Raw genomic sequence first — 24,111 nt, forward strand, 5'->3', positions numbered from 1 at the left:
GGCCCAAGCTGGTACATAGACTCATAGCAGGCCTCTTGGATCAGGTCCCGTTCAAAATCTGTCCAGAAGTGGTGTTGATGGTGCCTTATAACTTTTAGCCCAGGGGTTATCACACTCATCTGTGATGTCAAAGACCTGGGTTCAATTCCCCTCTCTGCATGAGTGGGAATGAGAATTTGAACAGGGATCTCCCATCTCTTAGGTGAGTGCCCTAACTAGTAGACTACGGGATATTCTGATGTAGGTTTTCCTCAGTCTCTGCTGTTGAAGTTGTTCCACTTTGGATAAATACATAAAGAGTCATTGGGCCAAAGAGATTGAGACCGAGAGTGGCTCTATAGTCAGGGAGGTGGGAGATACAGTGTCCAGTCCCTCTGCTCCAATGACTATTCAATTGTTTATCCAAAGTGGGGGGAATTAATTCAGGTCTCCCACATCCTATGTGAGTGCTCTAGCCACTAAACTAAAAGTAATAAGGTGGGCATCACCTATACCTCCTCCACAGGTGCCTAAATCACCTGATTCCAGGAGATGGGTTCCTGGCTATGGATTGCAAGCAGAGATGATAGGTGCCTCCCTGCACCCTGGATTTAGGTACTGAACTCTATGACAGGGGCAGAGCTTAGGACACAGTCACCTCTTTGGCATCTACCATTGGCCATTTTAGGAGGATCTCTGATTGCATGCTGGCTTTTTGGATCCCATTCTTAGGGGCCTCTCTGCCCCCAGGGGCTGTATAGAAATCTAGGCACGGCTTTATTTGCTCCCACAAAATTGCACCTGCTTTTATTTGTGGTTGCAGATTTGTGTGGAAAGAGAGAGGGGCCTGATTTCAAAAATCTGACCTCCAAATGAGAATTCCAGGTAAATATATTTTTCACCATCTATGATGGTGAAAATTTACCAGAGAGACATCTGTGGATACTGAACTCTTATTCCTTATGAATGAAATGAGCTTCTTTAAAGCAAGTCATTGCTTTTATCAAAAACTAATTTAATTGTGCACTGATCAAAGAGGTAAGCAAAGAGACTGGAATATCAGAGCAGTTGGCTGAAGCAGGAAAGGGAACGCACTAGTGACAGGGAGAAGCATTAAAGTGCTTTTATACAGAGAAACGTTTCCTCTGGCAAAGGAGACATCCAAACAGTTGAACAGAAAGAAACTTTTTTAAAATTTACTTTATTTACCTCAAGGGAGGATTTAAACTTATCAGATACCATTATTACAGTTCTGGGGTTTGGAATATTTTTCAGTTAGTTAATTTGGGAAAATGAAATCCATGGTTTGGGAAATGTTTTTCTGAGTGAGCTTTTCAATTTTTCCTGTAGTGGTATAAAGGTCTTTGGCCCAAACTCTGATCTCATTTACTTGAGTCAAATAAATGGAATTTCTGTGGGTTTACACTGTGTGCAGAATCTGGCCTGCTATCTCTAACCAAATAAGTTGTGATTGCATTTAACTATCCAGAGGGGAGGGCCTTAGTACCCTAAACAAAAAGGCGAGGCTAACTATATACAAGGTTTGAAGCCCAGAGAGCTCAACTCAGCAACATTAAATATATTTTTTAAAAACCAGATTCTGCTCACCAGTTACACTGCATGACTTCTCAATGCCAAGACTGACTTCCATAGAATTTGACTCCTTAAAAAGTTTTCAATAATTTTCATTAAAGAATGTTTTGATTTAAACATCAAAGACAAGAGGACAAACAATACCATGGACCCTACAAAAGACAGAAGTTGCCTGACATGTGAAAACCTGATTAAGTGAAATTTAAATATCTAACTATATTAAAATAAAAAAATCCTCATTCTGTGGAATGCAGCAGAGGACACAAACTTATATAATGGCCCCAATTAACTAGGCACAATGAAACCAGCTTTAGTGCACATATTTTTATTATTCCCTGCAGCAAAGGAAAGTTTCTTCATTAAAGAGGTGCTAATTAGTACAGACGTCCATTCTGTATCTATTGGACATGCAAAGCTTTTCCATTTTCTTAAGATCTCCCTTTTAAACATAACATAAGAGCATAAGAATGACCATACTGGTTCAGACCAATGGTCCATCTAGCCCAGTATCCTGTCTTCCAACAGTGGCCAATGCTTCAGAGGGAATGAACAGAACAGATAATCATCAAATAATCCATTCCCTGTTGCCCATTCCCAGCTTCTGGCAAACAGAGGCTAGGGATAGCTCAGAGCATGGTTTTGCAACAGTTAAGGTTATAAACCATATAGGAATACAAAGGATAGTTGTAGTTTATAATTTACTAGGCCAGCTATGCAAAACTTGGCTGTGGGAGCAAATGTAGAGTAAGGTGACTAATTTGTAGTAATTTTTGTCACAATTTGTATAATGTGTGTATTATTTGTATTACAGAAATTTCTAGAGACCTCAGTCAGGATCAGGGCCCCGTTGTACCAGGTGCTGTACAAAGAGAGTGGAAGGACAGTCTCAGCTCTGAACAGCAGACAATTTAATTTCACCTCTTTCTCTGTTCACAAATTGTCCCCCAACACCTTACAATTTTTCTGAGTTTATTTGTTGTTCAAAATTATTTGCAGGATAATTTCTGTGGATAATTCTCAAGGTGTATATCATTCCCTAACAGCACACAGAAATAATTTAATACTCCAAAATTCAGCCTGTCTTCGTTACTCTTGACAGGGAACATACTGTGGGTCATATGGTATATTTCTGTTCTGTAATGGTTAGAATCCAATTTCCAATGAGAATAATCAGCAGAACTCCCTAGAGTTTAAGGAGGGGGAACAGTTTTTTCGCCAGAGTGCTAAACATTGATAAGCACACATTATTGGAGGAGAAAATGGGTTTAATCCAAAACAAGGTGCTTGTATTTTCCTGTCAGGGAGAAAGGCAAAGGAGAGGATGCTTCAAAACCTCTGGGAAGCTCTATTTCTGATCCTGCATCTTCTCCTCTGTACTGGGTCCAGCAGGGGTAGGGAATGGCACCTGCTTTTCTTCCATAGACCAGGGAATCTCAGGAAAACTTGGTTAGGGCCAAGTTATTGGTTACACATCCCTCCCTATGTCTCCCTACCCCGTTGTCTTTTGGACCCTCCTGAACCGCTTGTGCTTTGTGCCCCTCCAATGGCTGGATGGTTTGGAGGCCAATTAGGAAGGGGGACATGCTGTGCAGAACAGCTGCTCTCCAGAGCCCCTGATCCACCACAGTCTGGCTGTACCTCCTTTTCTTGTACAGCTAATTTGTGGCAGCTGAGTAGGTGACCATGTGAAGCAGGAACGTATCATAGAATTGCAACCCCACATCTGGGGCTTTTCTGTGGGATTTCTGAGGAGGGGGAACATGGGCTTGAAAATGAATGTAAAAGTACAGTCCCTGCTTAGGAAGGAAGGGGGTTTATGTATCAGTGGGACCTTCGGAGATGTGTTTGCCACAGTCATATGCTCTTCTTTGTCATCTTCCTCCCTCTTTCAGTTTCATGCTGTACTTAAGGTTTGGGGCCTCTGGAGCAATACATATATGTCCTTATTGGTTGAGTTTAATAACACGCCCATGAAATTGTAAATTAAATCTGCCAACACTGCAGCGGAGGCAGGTGGTGTCTGGAAAATGTCTTAGGAAAAATAATTACAGCAACAAATCCCTGTATCTGGTATGAGAATACACTTAACCCCATTCAGCCAATCACACTGCTGTACTGGCTGATCTATCCTTAGCGCGTGTCTGCATGTGCACTTGGAAGCTCATGTATTTCCACAAGTTGTCCCATCATCCCTGGGCAAAAGAGCCACCAAGTGAAGCTGACTGGGTTCTGGTACCTTGAGAATGTATGAGGAGATTCTTGTAATTGTTATAAATTATTTAGAATTTGCATGGGTCTATTCTAGATAAAGTATATTGTGCAGCTACTCTGTGACTGGGCCCCTCACCTTCCATATAACCATTACAACCTCATCATCTTCTGTTGCAGCCTGCTCCAACATAAACACATAGCAGTATGCATCTTAAAAACAAACTACTGACACAAAACATCACACTGCACATACAATTCTTCCTCTGGGGAAAGGCTGAGAGAACAAACCACTTGTGATTGATGTTATTCATGTAGTGTAATTTACTGCTAGAAGGTCCTCAGATACTATGGTGATGAGGGCAGAATACACTTATAGAGAATACACTTCCATGAGCCTATTCATCAAGGGCCAAAGTCTTCTCTCAGTTACGCTGGACTGAGTAACTAAGTAGAGCTGGATCATTACCTAGCACAAAGGCTGCTGTGGCATGTACCAGTAGACTGGCACATCAAGACTGCAACAAGCAAAGTATGTAGGTGAACCTATGGAAAAGGCATCTCACATTGCTCGCCAGTATGCACTAGGTTGGTTTATGGGTGGGCTGGGAAGGAACCAAGAGGCTGAGAAGGCAGGCTGTTCCTTTTTGGTTCTTTTATTGGAGTTGTCAGGTGTCTGGCAGTTTGGAATGTGGGCCCTGGATGAGCATCAGCCTTAAGGCTATCACTGATTATGTCCATCAACAACTGACTGTTAGAATTGTTCTAGTGTCCAGGACACTATTTTTCTTTTCGTTGCAAAGCTTGCAGAAAGCTGAGGAATCCAGACTGGCTGGATAGATGCAGTGTGATCATATTTTTTCTCCTTGATAAAAAAGTTCCCTCAGAAAAGTTCCACCATAGCAGGATGTGGGGAAAAGTTCACTGGTAATAAGAAGCAGCTATTCGAACTGATGAAGCACAACTTTGAAGCTCAAAAAGAATTGTGTGATTTATACGAAATGAATACCTACCATTAAGAGGATATATAAAGGGTGTGTGACATGTGGTCATTCCCTGCAATATCCTTCAAAAACCTTATTAAATTAAATTTAAGTTTCTCTGGAGTCCCTTGTATTAAATGCAAAGGTTATGTATTATTGTGGGGCTGGATGATCAAAGGAATATACTGAGTAATGTGGCAAACTAGAATGATCTTTTGGGACAGTGTGTGTGAAGTGGATTTCTAGGGAAATATCTAGGGGGAAGGGAATGCAAATTCTACTTCCCTCTCCCCCACTAATTCCTTATTATGCAAACCCCAGCCTTTTGAAGCTATGCCATGAGGAAGAGATGATTGTCTAAGGATTACCTGATCCGGGAGCCTCAAGATCAAAGGCCCAGGCTGTATGAAGGAAAGACTAAACTATGCGTGGGTGCTCGTTCTGAGCTGAGGCAGTCTGAACGCATAACCACAGAAAAACCTCTTGGTGGGATTTGAAGGACTGATCTCTATCAGAGTCCCTGCTGGAGTTGGGAAGAGGGTGATCTCTGCTAATCTTATTAATATGTGAGTAGCTTCTTTTATAATTTTAATGTTTTCTTTGTAATGCTTTTACTTTAGGAATAAATGTGATTGCTTAAAAAGGGCTGGCTGGTTCTCGTAACTGTGGGTGATTATGCTGCTTAGAGCCTCTGAAGAAAGAAAGCAAAGTGCAGATGTTGGCCTGTTTAGGCAGTCTGGTTTGCTGGGAATAACAATGGAGGCAGGGAACCGTGTAACCTGGAAAAACCTGATCAGGAAGGAGAGAGACATGGGTCTCCACCCAAGAGAGGAGATGACTGGGAGCCTAAAATTGGATGCCATTGCTGGAGCATGGAGGTGGAATACAGGAGCAGTTGCCCTAAACTGTGAGAGGGTGTCAACACCAGTGAGGTAGAGGATGTTTCTCGAGTAGTCTAGTAGCTAGGAGGAATGGAATGAAACATAGCAAAGGAAAGCTTAGGGTGAATAAATGGAGAATTTTCCTTGCTGTGTGATCTGGTAAACTGTACGATACTTTCCCAAGACACGAGATGGAAGCCTTCATCACTTAGTAATTTAAAACTGAACTAGTGAATATAAACTCAGGAGATGGAGTAGGATTTTCCCATCTCTAATTCCTGTGATTCTATGTTAATGTACAAGAGAGTAATAGAATTCTCAGTATAAATGCCAAAACCTCTCATTTCTGCTTTGTGGTTCCCACACCCACATGGTATTTGACTCTTGTACTCTAAGGTGTACCCTGCTGGCTGCTGCTAACTTTTCTAAGAGCCCTCTGAACTTTTATGGACAGCTATACATTATCTGCAGTGCTTTATGTGTAATCAAATATACAGTGCATTTAAAATATGTTTACAAATTGTTCTGGGTATGAGACATTAAAGATGAAGAGATTTACATGCACATGGAAAAGCCTTATCTCAAGCGGCTATTTGAAGTGGGATGATTTATTGTTTTGAGCAGCTTTCCTTGAGCCATGTAACATATCACACAGAGGAGGGAGATGGAATTGTTGAGGTTTGCAAAACTTTTGTTGAATCTGGGCAAAGTAACAAGGGCACCAGGACTGACTTATTGTCTCAGCTGATTTTTCATGGTTTCAGTCAGCAATCCAGCAGAGCAGTGTGGTTTCAGTTGAGTTTTTGGGTTTGTTGAATCAGTCCATTCTGTGACTGCCGAGTTCAGATGAGGACATAGGAAGAGACACTGTGTGGAGACACTTGATATCACAGGGAGTATTTAATGTAAGTACTCAGATGAGGGGATAGGTATAAGAACCTGAATAAAAAAAAAAAAAAAAAGCTAGGGCTGACAACGAAGGGACCACAGGGTCTTTCTGAGTCTAGTGGCCTCAGTAAAGAATCCTCTTTATATTCATTATAGCAGACTCCTCTTTTCCTACTATGAGGGCCCAAGCTGCAAGTTTTGGATCCAGAAGTGGATCCTCATTTTCCCAGCTTTTCTGATCCAGGGTTTTGCTTCAGACCGTTCTGAAGATAGGAAAGTAATGTAGATGGTTTACCATATGGCATTAGATAGATGATGACTTTCATTTTCTGATTGCCCTTTATATCACACAGAAATCCAGGCTGTAGGTGTTCACCACTCAAAAATCTGAAGTATGCAAAATTCAATGGTCACTTCGAAAAATTCTCTTTCTGTGCTTGAGATTCCCTGTGTGCAAAATAGGGTGTTTGATTCCTTAGCTCACAGGACTTTCATGAGTTTAAATTCATTAATATTTCTGAGAAGTTCAGATGCTCTGGTGATGAGTGCCATAAAATAGCCTATGAATAACTTAAATAATTTCATTGTCTTTTGGTTTTTGAAAGATTTGGTCTGATGTGTTTCTGTGGCTTTATCTAACTCAATTCATCCTCCACGAGTGTAGCTTTCCTTGACAAAGGGCAGTAATTCATTTTAATATTTAGGCATTATTAGCTTGAGTTTAATTGTGTTCTACATCTGGGCAGTGAGTGCAGGATAGAAACCTTTATAATACAACTACAGTTTGTAGAGAGCTGCTGTTGTAAACTTAAGCTGCCACAGATCAAACCTGGAGCTGGAACTGCTCAGATGATATTTCATGGTAGTTAAATTTCAGTGGAGTTTCATTATTTATGAATTCCCAGTTGCCACCATATTTGAAAACATATGAAATCTGTTGGTGTGCAGAAAATAAGTCTGAGAGAGGTCAGCCAAAATAGCAAAGTGTGCAAAAACATGGTAGACCTTCACTTAGTACTATAAATCAAGTGCTGTGTTTCCCTGGTTTTCATGCTGTTGCTCAATTCTGATGGATTTGTCTTATGATATAATGTTCTCTTAATCAGATAGGCCACCCTGTTTAGTTCAGTGTTATAGGAACCACATATGCTACATTGTTATTTGGGGAAAACATGGTGTGTCAAAAAATCAGTCTCCAAGGTTTGAATGGTAGAGGCAGTTTGGATATAGCTCTATGTAGTGGAGGCTTCTTGGAATGCTGTGGAAATCAATGAGGGCTAAGAATTAGTCTTAATGGACCAATAAGAAGATTTGTTTAAGATTAGTAAATTTAAAGCGTAGTTTGTTACATTTCTTCGTTTCATAAACAGCTCATGAGATGAACTTTCTGAATGTGACCATTTATTTGCTCACTGTAGGGCAACCACCATTTGATGGTTGATTTAGTTGGGATTGGTCCTTCTTTGAGTAGGGGGGTTGGACTAGATGACTTCCTGAGGTTCCTTCCAACCCTCATCTTCTACGATTCTATGTTGGAGTTTGCATCCAGATGCAAACTTTCTGATACAGAGTTTTGGTTTGACTTATATAGATAGGGAGCTAATTGTGAATGCATCTGTGGTTTGTGTGAAGAATTTGGGCTTCTATCTAGATTTGATGTTTTGTATGAGTTTATTTTTAACTCACTGTGAGGTGCCATTGATACAGCAATGAAAATATTTCAATATATATTTGATTTTAATATATAACTTCTGTGTATAATAACCATGAGAAATATGACAGATTTGAGCTCTGCTCTGTACCATTCCATACAGAAACTATTTCAATTGAATATTTATGTTTCATTTCAGGTTGTATATGGAAGAGAGAAAAGATAAATATATATATAATAATTAGAAGTCATGCTGAGAATATAGTGAACTGTTTTACAGAGATATCAATCATCATAGTTTGTACAACTATTTTGAAATAATTAGGAAGCCACTGTGGTCTAGTAGTTTGAACACAAGCCTGGGAGTAAGGATCTCTTCAGTTATAATTCTGGTGTTTTCTATGGACTCAGAATGTCTGGTCAAATTTCTTAATTACACTGTGCCTTTTCCCCAGCTAAAAGGAGGGATAATAGTATTTACTATTCACACAGGAACGGTGTGAAGATAATATTTGTACAGCATATACTAGTATCACTTTCTTTCCTAATAGATAAAGAGTAAAGGTTTATGGGACTGGCTACTGCAGAGATTTCTTTTTCTGTGAATTCATTAAAAGGCAACTCTGCTTCAAACTCCTCATGTTTGTTTCTTTTGATAGGTGAGTTCCCTTCTCAAAGAAAATGTTTGACTTTTGTTTTTAAGGAGGAGGACCTAGGAAATAATAAAATCTTTGACAAAGGGAAAACACACCTTTCATCAGTCAGTTTCGTAACTGCTGGATGTCACTACCACTCTACATTCACACTCCCAAAAGAACATTTATCATGAAATGAGAAACTTGAGTTCTAAACTGGAAAGTATTCTGATATATCCATTTTGGATAATACCACAAATCTGTATTATAAAATAATGGCTCAGTTGTCCAAGGCTTCAAATCCTGGCTGGGCTAATAGAGCCCTTCCTCTTTTTGAAGTAGGAACATGCATGTCTATTCAGTTTCCTTTGGATGGATCTTTTAGATGTGACCTTAAACAGCCAAGATTCTCAATGGACATTAAAGATTCCACTGTGTATTTTGTAATATTAGGGGTTTGCTTATTAATCTTGTCCAAAACATCTCCTCTCCACACTGCTGAACAATATACTGTCTGTTGGCAACCTTTTCTCCCAGCGAAGGCTGCATGCATTTCAGTGGTACTCTATGAACATAGCTATAAAATCGTTTGGGATTGTAAACTGTTGGCACGGTTTGGCTGGGGCGTCGCAACGATTCCTCGGGCCCAGGCTCTGAGGAAGGCCACAGCATCTCCCTTTAGGGGAATAAGCAGTGCCCATTCACATGTCTTTAGCCTGGTTGGGCAGTCAGCAGCCCCCAGCCTTCCCACATGTTGGGCTTGTAAAATAGTCTGGGGCCTCCGGCCTTGCAGGCAGGCGGGGCCAGTAGAGCTCGGGATCCTCTGTTTGCAAACACAGAGGATAGCACTCCCTCCCAGGGTGGTTAGGGAAGGCGGGGAGGGGGACGCAGGCCCACCCGACTCCACTGCGCCCCAGCCCAGGGCCCTAGCAGTGGCAAAGTAGTTTGCCATGGAATCAGCAGAGCTCCAGCTGCAACACACTGATGGGGTTTAGCCCCTGACTCAGCCACTTGCTAGTTGGCTGTCCCTGGGCCACTTCCTCCCACCCTGTCTCCAGGTACCTGCAGGTCTCAGTTTCCCTCCAAGTCGCTAAGGTGCACTGCGAGTGGCAGGCCCACAAGTCCTTCCCCGTCGACCTGTGACAGGTCCAGGAACTCCTCTGTGTCATTAGCAGAGGACAGCTCCTCTAGGTCCCAGGGGTTCCTCCGGTCCATAGGGTTCCGTCCGCTCCCAGGATTCCCCAACATCAGGCAGCTCCTCCAGGTCAGGGCCGGCCTCAGGGGGTATTTCCCATCCAGGAGTCTCAGATGGTTCAGTCCCAGCTACCAGGGATCGGTGGCCCGGTCCAATCACTAGGGCCCAGCAATCCAGGCAGGTCTTGGACGCTCTGCTCGGTGGGGCGGTTGCTCCAAACAGCTGCTTGGTCGGGGTCGGGCCTAGGCCTCCGGGAAGATACATCTATCTCCAGCAGCAGCAGCTTCCTCCCTACTGAGCTCCTAGGCCGGCCTTTTATCCTTCCCCTTCCTGCTTTGGCTCCGCCCCTCGGTTGCTGGGCAGTTTGGGGTGTAGGGCCCTGTTCTGCCCAGCAGGGGCATCGCAACCCTTCCTCGGGCCCAGGCTCCAAGGAAGGCCACAGTGCCTTTCTACAGGGATGAAATACATGTAAATTATTAATACACAATGTATGTGGTTATACCAGATAATACCTACACACATCAGCTGGTGTTCTGCTGAACTATGCCTTTATGAACTGACTACTTAGTGAATTCTCAATCAACTGTATACTTGATTCTGTTGGTGAGGAAGCTCTGCAGATTATATCCAGTTACAGAATAGATCAGATTGTTTCTTTGTTCTAATAATTTTGTTCTAAATTGAAAATCGACCTCCCAAAAAGCAAAATAAGCAAACTGTGATTACTGACACAGAGACCTCTTTGAGAGCTTAAGTAGGACTTAGTTGGTGGACAGGCCCTTTGCATAGGAGAGAATTTTACTCATACATAGTCAGAACCTTACAACCCCTATTATCTTTTGCAGATCAGGTGTTATTGTCTGTTTTTCACCTGCTCTATAGATAATGTATTTCGTCAATATTGAATTTTAACCATTTTAGAAACTATATACAAGAATCATTTCACAAGCTAATGAAATGCAGCCTACCTTTGAGGCTGGTGTTGCATGTATTTAACAATATACAGTTCAATAGCTAATAACATGAAGAAAAATATATCTCATTCAAAGTATCAAAGTATGTGGATGACACAAAGATGAGAGGTATTGCTAATACAGAGAAAGACTGGGATATCACACAAGATCTGGAGGGCCTTGTAAACTGGAGTAATAGAAATAGAATGAAATTTAATAGTGGAAAGTGCAAGGTCATGCACTTAGGGACTAATAAAAAGAACTTTTGCTATAAGCTATGGACGCATCAGTTGAAAGTGACAGAGGAAGAGAAGGACTTGGGCGTATTGGTTGATCACAGGATGACTATGAGCCTCCAATGTGATGTGGCTGTGAAAAAAGGTAATGAAGTCCTAGGATGCATCAGGTGATGTATTTCCAGAAGAGACAGGGCCCTAGGAGAGTCAGCAGCATTGACCCCTGAAGAAGAGTGAAGGGAGGACTCTCTGAGTTACCCTCCCTGGGTCACTTCCTACCACTGTTCCCTCTGCTTCTTGTCCTGTATAAGGAAAAATAAAAAATAAAGAGGAAACCAAACTGTCAGCCCCACTCGGGCTCAGCATATAGCCCTGGTACTTCAAGGAGGTGCCTCTAGCCCCTTTTGGCAGAAGCCTGCAGGGTAGGGCTGTACTCGTTTCCAGAGATGACCTGTGCCTCCTGATAGTGGGGGGGCATAACCCCAGAACAGCTGAGTCATGCCCCCCCATTCTCTCGGCAGCCCCTTCCTCCTGGAAGGCAGTGGCACCTCTTTGCAGCTCCCAGCTGTTCCTCCTGCCTCTCCCTGCCTGGCATAGCTTGCAACTCACTGGCTCAGCTGCCCCCCAGGAGTGGACACAGCCACATCATGTGACTGAGCAATCGTGGGGGGGGGCACGTAACCCCATATGTTCCCCCCACATTGCCTCTGCTCCTCTCCAGACTTCTGAGCTGGGTTGCTCCCTTTTCAACCTGGTCTCCAGCTGGAACATGCTCTGCCTGGTTTGAGGGGAGGGGCTAGCTGGGCCCAGAACTGTCCTTTAAGCCCTTATGTCCCAGAGTGGGGTTTGCATACTCATCACAGTCCCCTTCTCTTCTCCCTCTACTCATTAGCTCTGGGTAATCTAATTCGCAAACACAAATTCAATTACCATCTCGATGCTGATGACTCAGACCTACCTGTCTATTCCAGAGCTGTCTCCTTTCTAAACTAAACACTTGGCCTGTCTTTTTGACATCCCCTGATGCATGTTTAGCAGTCAGCTCAAGCTCAGCATGGCTAAAACAGCTCTCCTAATCGCTCCACCACTCAAGACCTCCTCACTATCTCCTTTCTTGATCCCTGTGTTACTCAGACCTGCAGTCTGGGTGTCAGCTTTGACTCAAACCTTTTTCTAGATCCTTATATCCAGGCTACTTCTAAATCTTGCCAATTCTTTCTGCATCACATGAAGAGAAAATACCCCACAAAAAGATACGGAGACATCAAAGCCTTTGTGCTGTATCTGAGTATAATGCTTCCGCTTCTTCCACTTGAGGAAGCTGTAGGGTTATTATTATTATAATTAATGGAATTTCTACTGTTAAATATGCAATGAGTGCTGAGATGCTTAGAGTATTAGCACCAGGCAGTGATGATAACTCTGTGCTATGGTTCTTTGGGATTTATAAACTCATTTGCAGGCTTGTTGATAACTGTTTATGGTGATGCTGCAATCTGCTAATCCAAAAAGTCACAGCCAGGCTCAGTATTTGCACATGCAGGACAAAAATATAGATTTTTTTCTGGAGAAAATGTGATGAGCAATGCGTTGTTCTCTCTCCTTTTCTCTGATGACTAAGCTAGAAGGTTCAATAGACCCACTAGTTTATTGCTAGGGAGAATGGTTTTTTCCATCAACAAAAAGTAGTTTTTTGACCTCTAAGCAGACAATGTAAAAAATTATGTGGACGTTCCAGTTTAACTTAACTTCACCTACTGTGCTGTGCTTTTATAGCACATTATTCTTCAGATAAAAGCTTAGGGACCCACCCCCCCAGTTGACCTGAAGAGCAGGATTCTAAACCAATTTGACGTTTTCTAGGATTGGGATGAAGCTGGACAGTTAGTGTATTTTTTAAGGCTGGGAAGGAGATTTTTTTTTTTGCTTTCTGCACTCTGGGTCTGATCCAAAGCCCATTAGAGTCAATGGAAAGACTCCTACTGTCTTCAGTAAGTTTTGGATCTGGCCTCCTGACATACATGTTTCCAATTTTAGGGCCTAATCCTGCAATTTGTGTTGAGCATCTACCTCAGGTGCTGAGTGCCCTCAGCTCTCTGTAATATTTGTGGAGATGTTGAGCACTTTGCAGGATTGAGCTTTTAGGGTGCGATCCACAAAGGGATTTGGCATTGCAATCCTGAGAGTCACAGCACCTAAATTTTAGGCACCTAGAAAATCACAGGAACAACACTGTCATCCATAAAACCTGAGTTATGCACTGAGGTTCCTTATCCAATGAATGGGGGAGATATAAGTACCTTAAACATGATAGGATCAGAAAGCCAAAACACTAAGCCACTCCCCTCTTGCAAAGATAGGCACCTAACTGTGGGCTGCCAGGAGGTGCCTAGCTTGTGGCCCACAAACCAGGGGAAGACACGTGGCTGAATGTCTAAGTCATGTTTGGGACCTGAACCAAAATGACTGGGGGGCGGGTCAGGGATAGGAGGCCCTCCTCCCTTTTAGCTATTAGCCCAATGGTTAGGGTACTCACCCAATATGTGGGAGGCCCCCAGTTCAAGCCTGAGTGGGAGAAGGGAACAGGAACCTGCCACTCGCAGATGAGTGTCCTAACCCCTAGGCTATGGAATATTCCTCAATCTCTTCTGTTGAAGTTGTTCCACTGTTTAATTAAACAATTGAATAATTAAGTATTAATTGGGGCAGAGATGCAGTGGGATGACCATTAGGCCCCAGTACCCTTAAGGAGCAGATTATCCTATCACAGTCCTAGTTTGATTAATTCAATTAGCCTTTAATAAAAATCTGCAGCAATTAGTTCTAATACCCTAGGATGAAATTCATCCCTGTGCAGAAGGTCAGCATGCAGACTTCAGTGGTGGATGGGCCTTGCGTTTGCCTTCTGCATAGGGGTGAATTTCACCCCCAGAGAGCTATTTATTGAGCACAAATTAATTTTTGAAAATTTTTTTTTAGAAATGTCTTTCCTTCTTTTAGTGCCTCCATAAATGGGAACTGTGAATGATGCAAGTGCCTATCAACAACAGCTGCCATTTTACTGACATGCCCCTTTTCAAAATTGTAAGGTCATTTCTATTGTTCTAGAACATTTTTGGCCCACATTGGTGCTGGATGGGCTGACAAATGCATTGGGTAACGCAGGACGGGAATGAGCCAGTCGGACTACTCAGAGATCTCTCCCTCCAGATGGTGTAAAATCTGGAAATGCTCTCTTGGCAACAATCAAAAGCCATGCTGTGTGATATTGCCTTTGAAAGGATAGACAGTACTTCCAGAAGTAAGGGAACTCAAAAGGGCAACAAGCACTGCCGTGGAGCTAGATTTGGTTGTTAAATTAATTACATTTGCACATTGTTTCACCAGTAGTGAAAATCTGCATTAGATAAACTTTATTTCTTTGTCCTGCAATTACAGAGAAGGATCACATTTCTAGGCCTTCTAGATCTTTGGTAGAGATTCCCGATGAATATCTATGCTCATTGTTTTATTGAGAGACCTGCATTTTGTATATCATTTTGGCCCATTGTGATACTCTGTGACTGAAAGCAACATCCCAGGTCCCCCATATTCACCATTGTCATATAATTGATATGTTTTGTATAAAGTATGCCTTGTGAAGTGTCATTTTAAAAGACTTGATTTGCTAAACATTAATATCCTGTTGGATTTTATGTACTATCTCTGTATGTGATGTTATGAAATATTGCTGTACATGTTACTAGAACATGTTGTGAGGTGGGGAAACACCCACAAACCAGCCTTTCAGGTAGAACAATGGAGTGGCTAGATGTGCTGGTGGCCCATTAAGGGGAATCCACTCTCCCAACCTCCATCCCTGGGGACTTCACAGATGAAGCACATACACCTTAGATCCTGCTTGACCAATGGGGGGCAGCCCCCCATGTCACATGTCTAAATCTTTCCCAAGCTGGAAGAAGGTATAAAAAAGGGGGAGTGACATCATCACTTGTCTTCACTTCCCCACAACTCAACACCTGAAGGAATGTCTGGAAGACAAAGGACTTTGAATGGGAGAGGGGAACCCAGGCTGCAAAGCAGACATAGCCTGTGTATCAAGAATCTGTAGCCTGCTTGTAGCATCAGTTAGGGTGAGATATTGCTGAGTCAAATCCTGTTTAATGTATCAGAACTTAGATTGCAAAGTTATATTTATTTCTTTGGTAACTATCTCTGATCCTTTACGCCTACCACTTACAATCACTTAAAATCTATCTATTTGTAGTTAACAAATCTGTTTTATAATTTTATGTAAAACAGTGTGTCTTGGATTGAAGTGTTTGGGAAATCTCAGCATAGTTAACAAAGACTGGTGTATAGTCTCTTCACACTGAGGGAGGGGCAGACTCATTAATGAGCTTCCTCTGACCAGATTTCTGGCCAGAGCAAGATAGAACAATTCTGGGGTGCAGTGCATAAAAACTGGGGGGAATTGGCTGATGCCATTCTCTATTTTTGGTTCATGAGTTGCTGAGGGAAAGCATTCATGTATCACAGTTTAAACATTCCTGCTATCTAGCTGGATGTGGGGCTCCACCTGCTGTTGTGTTGGGTGATAACAGTTCCAGGAGGAACTGTTAGGAGCCAGTCCAGACTGGAAAGGCAAAGGGGCACAGTGGTTCCACAGTTTCCAGGCTGCAACCCGGGGGAAGAGACAATCCCATCACACCCATGTCCTATTCTGTGCTCTCCTTATCATGACTTAAGTGATACACTCAACCTGTGATTTATTTTTACAGGGATTCATCTCTTGTGGCTCAAACTACAGACAAGATTTCAGTGAACTCTTCCACTATGGAATGTTTTTTTTTCAAAATTGAACTGATGATAAAACTGTGAACCCATCTGTCAGTTCAGGACATTCATATTGCAGACAGCTGTGGTCAATGAGCCAAGCCTATGTGAACCCAATGGATAATCAGTAGGTGAACTGCACATCTGATAAGCATGAGTCAGCTGTCCAGCATACTTACTTATAACTAAAGGTTCTCCTAACTCAATGGGCAGGTGGGTGCAATAAGCATCTGTTCACATCCTACTTATTGTAATTAAAGAGACAGGGACATGCAATAACAAACCTGGAAAACTGGGACATTGATGGATTGAAGGTAATTTTTTCTCTTTTTTAAAATTAGTATTATAAATGAATTACTGGGCCAAATTCTTCTCTTGTTTGTAATGGTGTAGTGCTGCTGAATATAACTGAGGGCAGAATCTGGCCCATTACATATGCAGCTACATGTTGTACTTGTTTATCTGAGAAGCCCTTATCCAGTTCTTGGTTATGAAGGGATAATGGGAAATAATTCTGACAATAAAGTAAGAACAGGGCTTGGGAAAAGGTAGTATCTGGGGCAAAGGCAATGCATCATCTCTTGAATGGTGATGTTAGGGTCCAGATGTTAGTCTGGGACTTGGAAGACTGGAGTTAAATTCACTTCTCTGCTACAGACTTCCAGGGGGATCTTGTGCAAATTAGTTAACTAATCTCTCTCTGCCTCAATTCCCCATTTGTAATATGGTAAGAATCATCATTCCCTATCTCACAGTGGTGTTGGGAAGAGACAGACATGAAAAATGTTGTGAGTTGCTCATGTATTGTGGTAATAAGGGCCATATATGTACCTAAGACAGATTTCTATCTGTAAGTGCAGCATGAGGAGGGAATGCAGGTTTTCATTACTGGTAAACTCAAGCAATAGTTCAGTTCTCTTAATCTATAAAAGAAATGACAAATAAATAAAAGCAAATATACAATTAAAGAGCCAAAATATTTTACTTATCTCACAGGCTAAACTCAATTGGGTAGCACTGAGTTCTTATGGAAAAGCAATTCCTTTCCTGGTTGACAAATTGGAGTTGAAGATTCCAGGACTGCACCCCCTCTATTTATTTATTCTCTTTAAAAGCATATACATTTACATGTCCATTAAGTTTGTTTTTTGACATCTCAAGACAGTTGTGGGCCACGCTGAATTATTAAGAGTCCCTGTCAAATAGTTTTGACCTCAGATTCAGCCTGCTTAAAACTGTTAGAATTCAGTAGGGAGTATTCCTTGATATAAATATGTTGTCAAGAATTTAAAAAAGACAAAATGAACAATGGGCTGCTGTTTTTGTGCTACTCTCCAAATCCTTTGCTACTGCTGCAGATTCAGATGGCCAGAAGAGGGAGCACAAATTATGTAACAATCCAAGACTAGGGCCTGATTCAAAGCCCATTATACTCCATGGAAAGAGTCCCACTGACTTCAGTGGGCTTTGGATCAGGCCCTTAAAAAGCCAGAGTTTGTTTTCATTTGAACCCAGGGCTAATCCACTGGTGCCAGTGAAAGTGTTCAGGTGTAACTAAGAGCAGAATATGGACCATTACCTACCAGCATTTCTCAGCATCATCTCTTTAGCATGTGGCTTTTGCGTAGAAATAGTGGCTTCTTATTTTTACTCCAAGTTAACATGACATGGCAGGCCTATTTGTGTGCTACATTGCACACGTGGTGCGGAGGATGGCATGTGGATAAGCAACTCTGCTTAATGAACTTCAGAGGTGTGATTCTAATGCTGCGTTCTTCCTTTGTCATAGGTGCTTTTTTAAAAAAATACTTGTAGTTATTTTAAATACGTGGGAAATTAATGGACTGACAGCTCTGTAGGCTTACATCTTCTGTTCATCAATCAAACAGGTATAGCATAGAGTGACAGCAAGGCAAATGTCTCCACCATACCAGTATGCCTCAAGCATGACCTGGAAGTTCAGTCTCCATGGCCATTCCATCCTTGGCCTGTCTGTTGAGACTGCTAATAAGGGTGTCAATTAGTGCCAAAGGTGGTCTTAGTTCTTGTGATGTGAACTGTCTTTTGAGAACTGGAATGAGACTAATACATAGAGCACTGAACAACTATCAGATGGCAACAACCATTAGTCACTACTAATTTGGGCTAGGTTTGAACTGGTATCCTGGAGTTGGTAAAAGAAACCATGGAAGATTTGAAGGAACTACATCATATTGTTTAGTCTCAAAGTTAGGACCTGGTCCCAAAAGTGTTGTGTCTTCCGTGATGCAGGCTCATTGTCCTAAAGCATAAGCAAAGTAATTATATATCTTACCCTGTACACATGCGGTTTTCTTAACAAGCTGTTATTTTTTAAAATCAAACCAAAACAAACGCAAAATACAGTCAAACCTGTCTGCATAAGTCTGATTTGTAAATATGATTAGATACATTCTCTCTGTACCTAAGCAAGCCAGGATGTCTGAAGACTGAGCCAAGCTGAAGGGTATTGAAGCTGACCAAAACCAAAAATACATAAAATCATTATATACAAGGCCACTGGGAAACAAGGAATATCAGAATATTCTTAATGGTGTATTGCTTCTTTGGCTTAGACTCATCCAGGTTTGACCTTTCATTGCCTCTGCATTTGGTATACTATCATGAAGAGCTTTCCATGCAGGGCAATTTCGCTTTGAATCACCTTTTCCTAGCAATCCTTAGGAATACAGCTTATGTATATTTTGGACAGTAACAGGCTGAGGAAGGTGCCAAGGACTGATATTTAATGCTGGAATAAAGTTTCTGAGACCAATTTTATTAGAGCTACTAATTAGAATTTACATGAAAAACCTCCACTGTACCTTGTGCAAAATGTAAAACTGAAGTATAGAATATTGATAGCAATCAAATGTCTTTGAGTTTTTGGCCATTGTTGAAGGTCACGGTGAAATGGGTTGCTGTAATATATGATTAATATTGCTTAAAAACAGTCTTAAAATAATGACTTGTAGCACATTCTTGTGCAGATTTGAAAACACTTTACGAAGGTGGAAAGGCAGTAGGTTTTCTCCATTTTTAAAGAAATGGAGGTACAGAGACTTGCCCAAGTTCATATAGCCAGCTAGTGGTAGAACTCAAGTCTATTGTGCCCTGTCCACTGAAATCATGCTATCTCATTTGCACTTTAATGCTACCTTTTATCTAAGGCTCTCAAAGCATTTTACAATGGTGTTCTGTGAAAATTAAGCCTCATAACACCTCTCTGGGGGTAGGTCAGTGATTTACAGGGATCAGTTCAGCAACCACTGAATAGGGGCCATATCTGGGGTGTTATGTGACAACTGTTGAACAGTACACAGCAACTCCAAACATCAGTTTAGGAGAGGAAGTGAATCAGAAGAACATCATCAATTAAAACTTTAGGGGAGAAATTTAAGGGAAGCAAATTTGAATATTACATCAGCGTTAACACAATAAAAGGCCTCTATTCCATCTCCATCCTTCTTGGCCACTCAGTTGCCTTTGACATTGTTGATCATACCTTCCTTCTTGAAAGCTTGTCCTCCCTTTGCATTTGTGACTCTGTCTTTTTCTGGTCCATCTCCTATCTCTCTGGTCACTTCTTCAGCATGTTTTCCTTCTGCCATTCTCCAAGGAAGCCCCAGTGGCCTCTCTTCTAAGCCCACTACTCTTCTACATTTACATCCTATCTTGCGTGATCTCAGCCTCTTCCATGGCTTTCACTACCTTCTCTACACTAGTGACTCAGAAATCTCCTGACCTGCCTACTTCCATCTAATTCTGCATCTCAATCTGTCTTATTGACAGATTATACCTCTTAGGTATCTTGCCATGAACAAAAACCTCACATAGTTAAAACTGAACTCCTTATCTTCTATCTCAAACTGTTCCCACTGGTCCCCTTTCTGCATTCTATGGAAGAAAATGAAGGTGTTTGCAGAAGTGGACAAATAGATGGTGTATCACTGATGGAGTGTGGAGGGGGGAAATAGTATGATAGAATTCAGAGTGGATAACAAAGTAGGAGATAAGTAGTGAAGGGCCTTAAAGGGAAGGACCAGAAGCTTGTATCTGATGAGGTAGGAAGGGAGAAAGATTGGAGGGTGGTGGCATGCATTTAAGGTATAATAGGAATGCACAATAGGTGCTGTCATTACCTGGAAGGATTCTTGAAGAAGATCAATATATATGTGAGTAAAAAATGAGAGCCAATCTATATGGTGTTGTGTCTATGACTTGCTGCTGCTGATCAGCCAGCTACAAGCTTGCTATAGACAATAATGTTTCTAAGTCCTCCAAACTGCCTATAGATATACATTAGAAAAATATCTAGGCAGGCTTTAACTGTGCCTGTGGCTAGCCTATGGTTGGCTGAGCAGCATCAACAAGACACTGCAATCAACAAGAAAAAGATACCAGAGAACTTTGCAACAGGATCAGACTAAACACTTAGCAATACAGAATCAAACCCAGGCAGAAGGAAGTGAGACACAGCCAACTAAAATGCATGCTAAGAAAAATAAATTCCAAAGCAAAGTAGCTTGAAGGTTGTATTTTGAAATTTTAGACAATATCCCTGGGCTAAAAGTAGTAATATTATTGTGTTAGTTCACAGTCTTTGCTGTTGTGGTCTTCGGATCACCGTTAGCATATAACAGACCCAATGCCTATAGTGTGCGAATAAAAATGTCTCCAAGCTAACTCTTGTTCAACACTCACAGTATGCCTTTTGCCATGTTGCACCTCATGAATCTTTTGGATGGTCTCAAAGGGGAGGGAGAGCCATGGTCAGAATGATGGACAAAGAATATGCTAGCAAGGGTGTAAATTAGTGGAACGTAATCTTAGCAGCTGCGTGTTGAATGGACATGAGGTGAGTGAGATTATTGTCAAGAAAACTAGAGAAATGGAAGTTGCAGTAGTTATAAAAGAAGATGAGGGCCTGGAAAAATAGAGTGAACAGATAGAAAAGTCTGGATCTTAGAAATATTATGAAAGAAGCAGTAGCAAGATTTGGACAAGGGCATGTCCAGGGAAAAGGAGGCCTGGCCAGGGCTTCTGAGATACTTTGATCAATCTAATCTTCCTCACTGTAATTCAGCTGAGGCCCAAACAATTGGAGCTGCTTGAGGAGGTGTGGGAGGAGGAAGTCTTGGCTGACCACAGTTTCTGAGAAGCAAATGGGCAAGCATTTTAAGATTAAAAGGAAACAAATTTTAACTATGAAGGTTTTAGGTGGCTTCTTACCAAGATTCCATCAAAGAAAATACCACACTCCATCATCAATTTCTACCCCACAGCTGGAACATTCTCAGGGCCTTGAACTTTGATGGGCTGCTCAGGTCAAAAAAGGGGTGACAACACTATTCGAAGTGATGTGGGGAATCAGTAAGTGGCACTCACCACTAACCCATTGCCCCGGGGTGGTGGTTGGGCACATTGTGTTGTTGGAACTGCACGTGTAAAACAGATCTTTTGACATTTTGACATAGAAGATCCCATGTTTTGGTTCTGTTCAAATTCCAGGTGAGCAGCTACATCTTGCCAGTCAAAGTGCCTTGGTCTGCAAAGTACCAAAATCACCGAGCATGCTCTACACTTTTTAGGTTCAATCACTAAACTACCCAAGAGGTTCAATGGCAAACTAAAAATGTAGTGTTGGTTTGTGCTGTTAAACAGGTCTTGTGTTCCCCCCCAGAGATGCTGCATTTGAGTGATAGGTAATTATACTTTACACTGTTTCTAAAACCTTCCATGAAGCATCTCAAAGTGTTTTACAGCTACTAATGAGTTAAGCCTTTCAGTTCCTCTGTGAGACAGCTTAACTTTCATAAGAGGTATACATATCAAAATTATACATACATGATGCCACAAATTGTTAATAGTTATTGAGCCTTCAAAACAGTCAGTCTTTTGCGATTGGAGAACGTAATGCCATAGCATCCTTTTTTATATATAAATGAGCTGAGATACTATTTATTGGGTTATTGATTCATAAGTGGATAATGAGGCTTAGAGAGAAGTGACTTTCGCAGTGAGTGGCAAAGCTGGAACAGAGCTTGGATTTCTAGACTGTCTGCCTAGTGTCCTGGTATAAAATTTTCAAAGTTATCTAAATGATTTAGGAGCTTAAATCCCATTGCTTTCTTCATTAAGTCAATGAGAGTTAGATATCTAGGTGCTTTTGAAAATCCCGCCAGGTACCTATCTGCATGTATATGCACTTAAATACTTCTAAAAATATGACCCTAAGTCACTGATAAAAATGGGGTATAGTTGCTCTTGAAAATTTTACTTCTGATCTCTGGCACATGCTCCCTCTCTGATCATATAATCTGATTTTCTAATTCCTTCTCCATTTGCTCCTCCCCAGATTTGAAAGCTATGGTCTGCTCATATATTTTGGATTTTATTGTTCTTTATTATTTGGATTATGGTAGCATGTGGAGGCCCCAGCCAAGAATGGTGCCCCATGACCCATAGACGTTAAGGTCAGAAGGGACCCTCATGATCATCTAGTTCAGGGGTGGGGAACCTTTTTCCTTCCAAGGGCCATTTTTATATTTATAACTTAATTCGCGGGCCATGCTGCCGATTCCGCTGCCAACTTCCCCCCCGCCGCCGACTTCCCGCCGAATTACCCACCGCCACCGTGAAACCGCGCCGCTGCCGAATTCCCCCTGCCGCCGAAAAGGGGCAAATGGTGGCAGGGTTTCGGCAGCGGGCACTGCCCCCCTCCCTGCTGCCGTGAAACCGCGCCACCGCCGCCTCCTCCTCCTCCCGCCGCCGAATTCCCCGCCATCGCCACTGAATTCCCCCCCGCCACCAGACCAAATGATTTCATGGGCCTTATTATACAGCCCGCGGGCCGGACCAAATGATTTCGCGGGCCTTATACGGCCCGCAGGCCGGACGTTCCCCACCCCTGATCTAGTTTGACCTCCTGTGCATTGCAGGCTACAGAACCTCACCCACCTACTCCTGTAACAGACGCAGAACCCATGGTTGAGTTACTGAAGTCCTCCAATTTTGACTCAAGGTGCTGTACAAGACAATTCCTGCCCTGATCTTTCTATGTAATTAGGAAAGACAGACAGAGAGCCGGAGAAAGAAGGCATTATTATCCCCATTCTGTGGTGGGGAACTGATGCACAGAGAGTTGAAAAGAACTTGCCCAAGTTCAGACACGAAATCTGTGGCCAAGTCAGGAATTTGATCCCGTTCTCCAGTATTTTAGCCAAAAATTAATCTTTCCTCCCTAAATACTGATCATATATTTAAATATTTTCTTTATGTCATGTCTTTTTCTTTAAAAAATAGAGACATCCCTTGAACTCGTATTCATCAGATACTTCAGGTGCTCAGTATGGCCCAACTATTAGGATAATGTAGAGATGTGCAGCAGTTCTGGCTATCCAATAGCTCTATGGTATTTTTTAAGGCATGGTATCCATGCCACTTAACTTGTCAAAGCCCAAATATAGACTGTAATGTGCGACACAGACCCCAAATCAGGGATACAAATAATTATTCAGGCTGGAGATTTTAAATGCTATGGGATTCGTTCTATTCATTCTAGCTGTTTGTAGAACCCTCAGTCTCAGAATTCTTTCTTTCTTATGTAAATAATTTTCAGCATTAAAAGGTGTGGGAGGGAACAGCAAATTGGTGTGGAACATAGGAAGTCTGTCACTAAAATGAATGAAGCCCCTCAGAATGAGGCACGTTTGAGAGGTGTGGTGGTATCTAAGTACCAGTTAAAATAGTCTCAAAATGCATTCTAATTTACTGAAATATTACTGGCGGTCATTCATAAAAATAATTGCCCTGTGCACATGAAAAACTTAAATGTGGTGACTTAGTAATGAATCTGAGCTGTCAGAAGGTGTTCTCTGGGTAATCAGACATTCTTACAGGCATAGCATGACTAAGGGAAATAACTGAAAAATAGCACTGTAAAGGCAAGGTTTTCCTGAACTGTGTCATCTCAGGAAACAAACAAAGGATTTTAATGTTTTGTATTGCAAATAATCCAATGCAGCTGGTGAAAGCAAGTAACAGACTAACAGC

Source organism: Emydura macquarii, unplaced genomic scaffold (genome assembly GCF_026122565.2).
Source record: "Emydura macquarii macquarii isolate MOO-44397 ecotype Brisbane River unplaced genomic scaffold, CSIRO-AGI_Emac_v2 contig_2676, whole genome shotgun sequence".
In the NCBI taxonomy this organism is placed as follows: domain Eukaryota; kingdom Metazoa; phylum Chordata; order Testudines; family Chelidae; genus Emydura; species Emydura macquarii.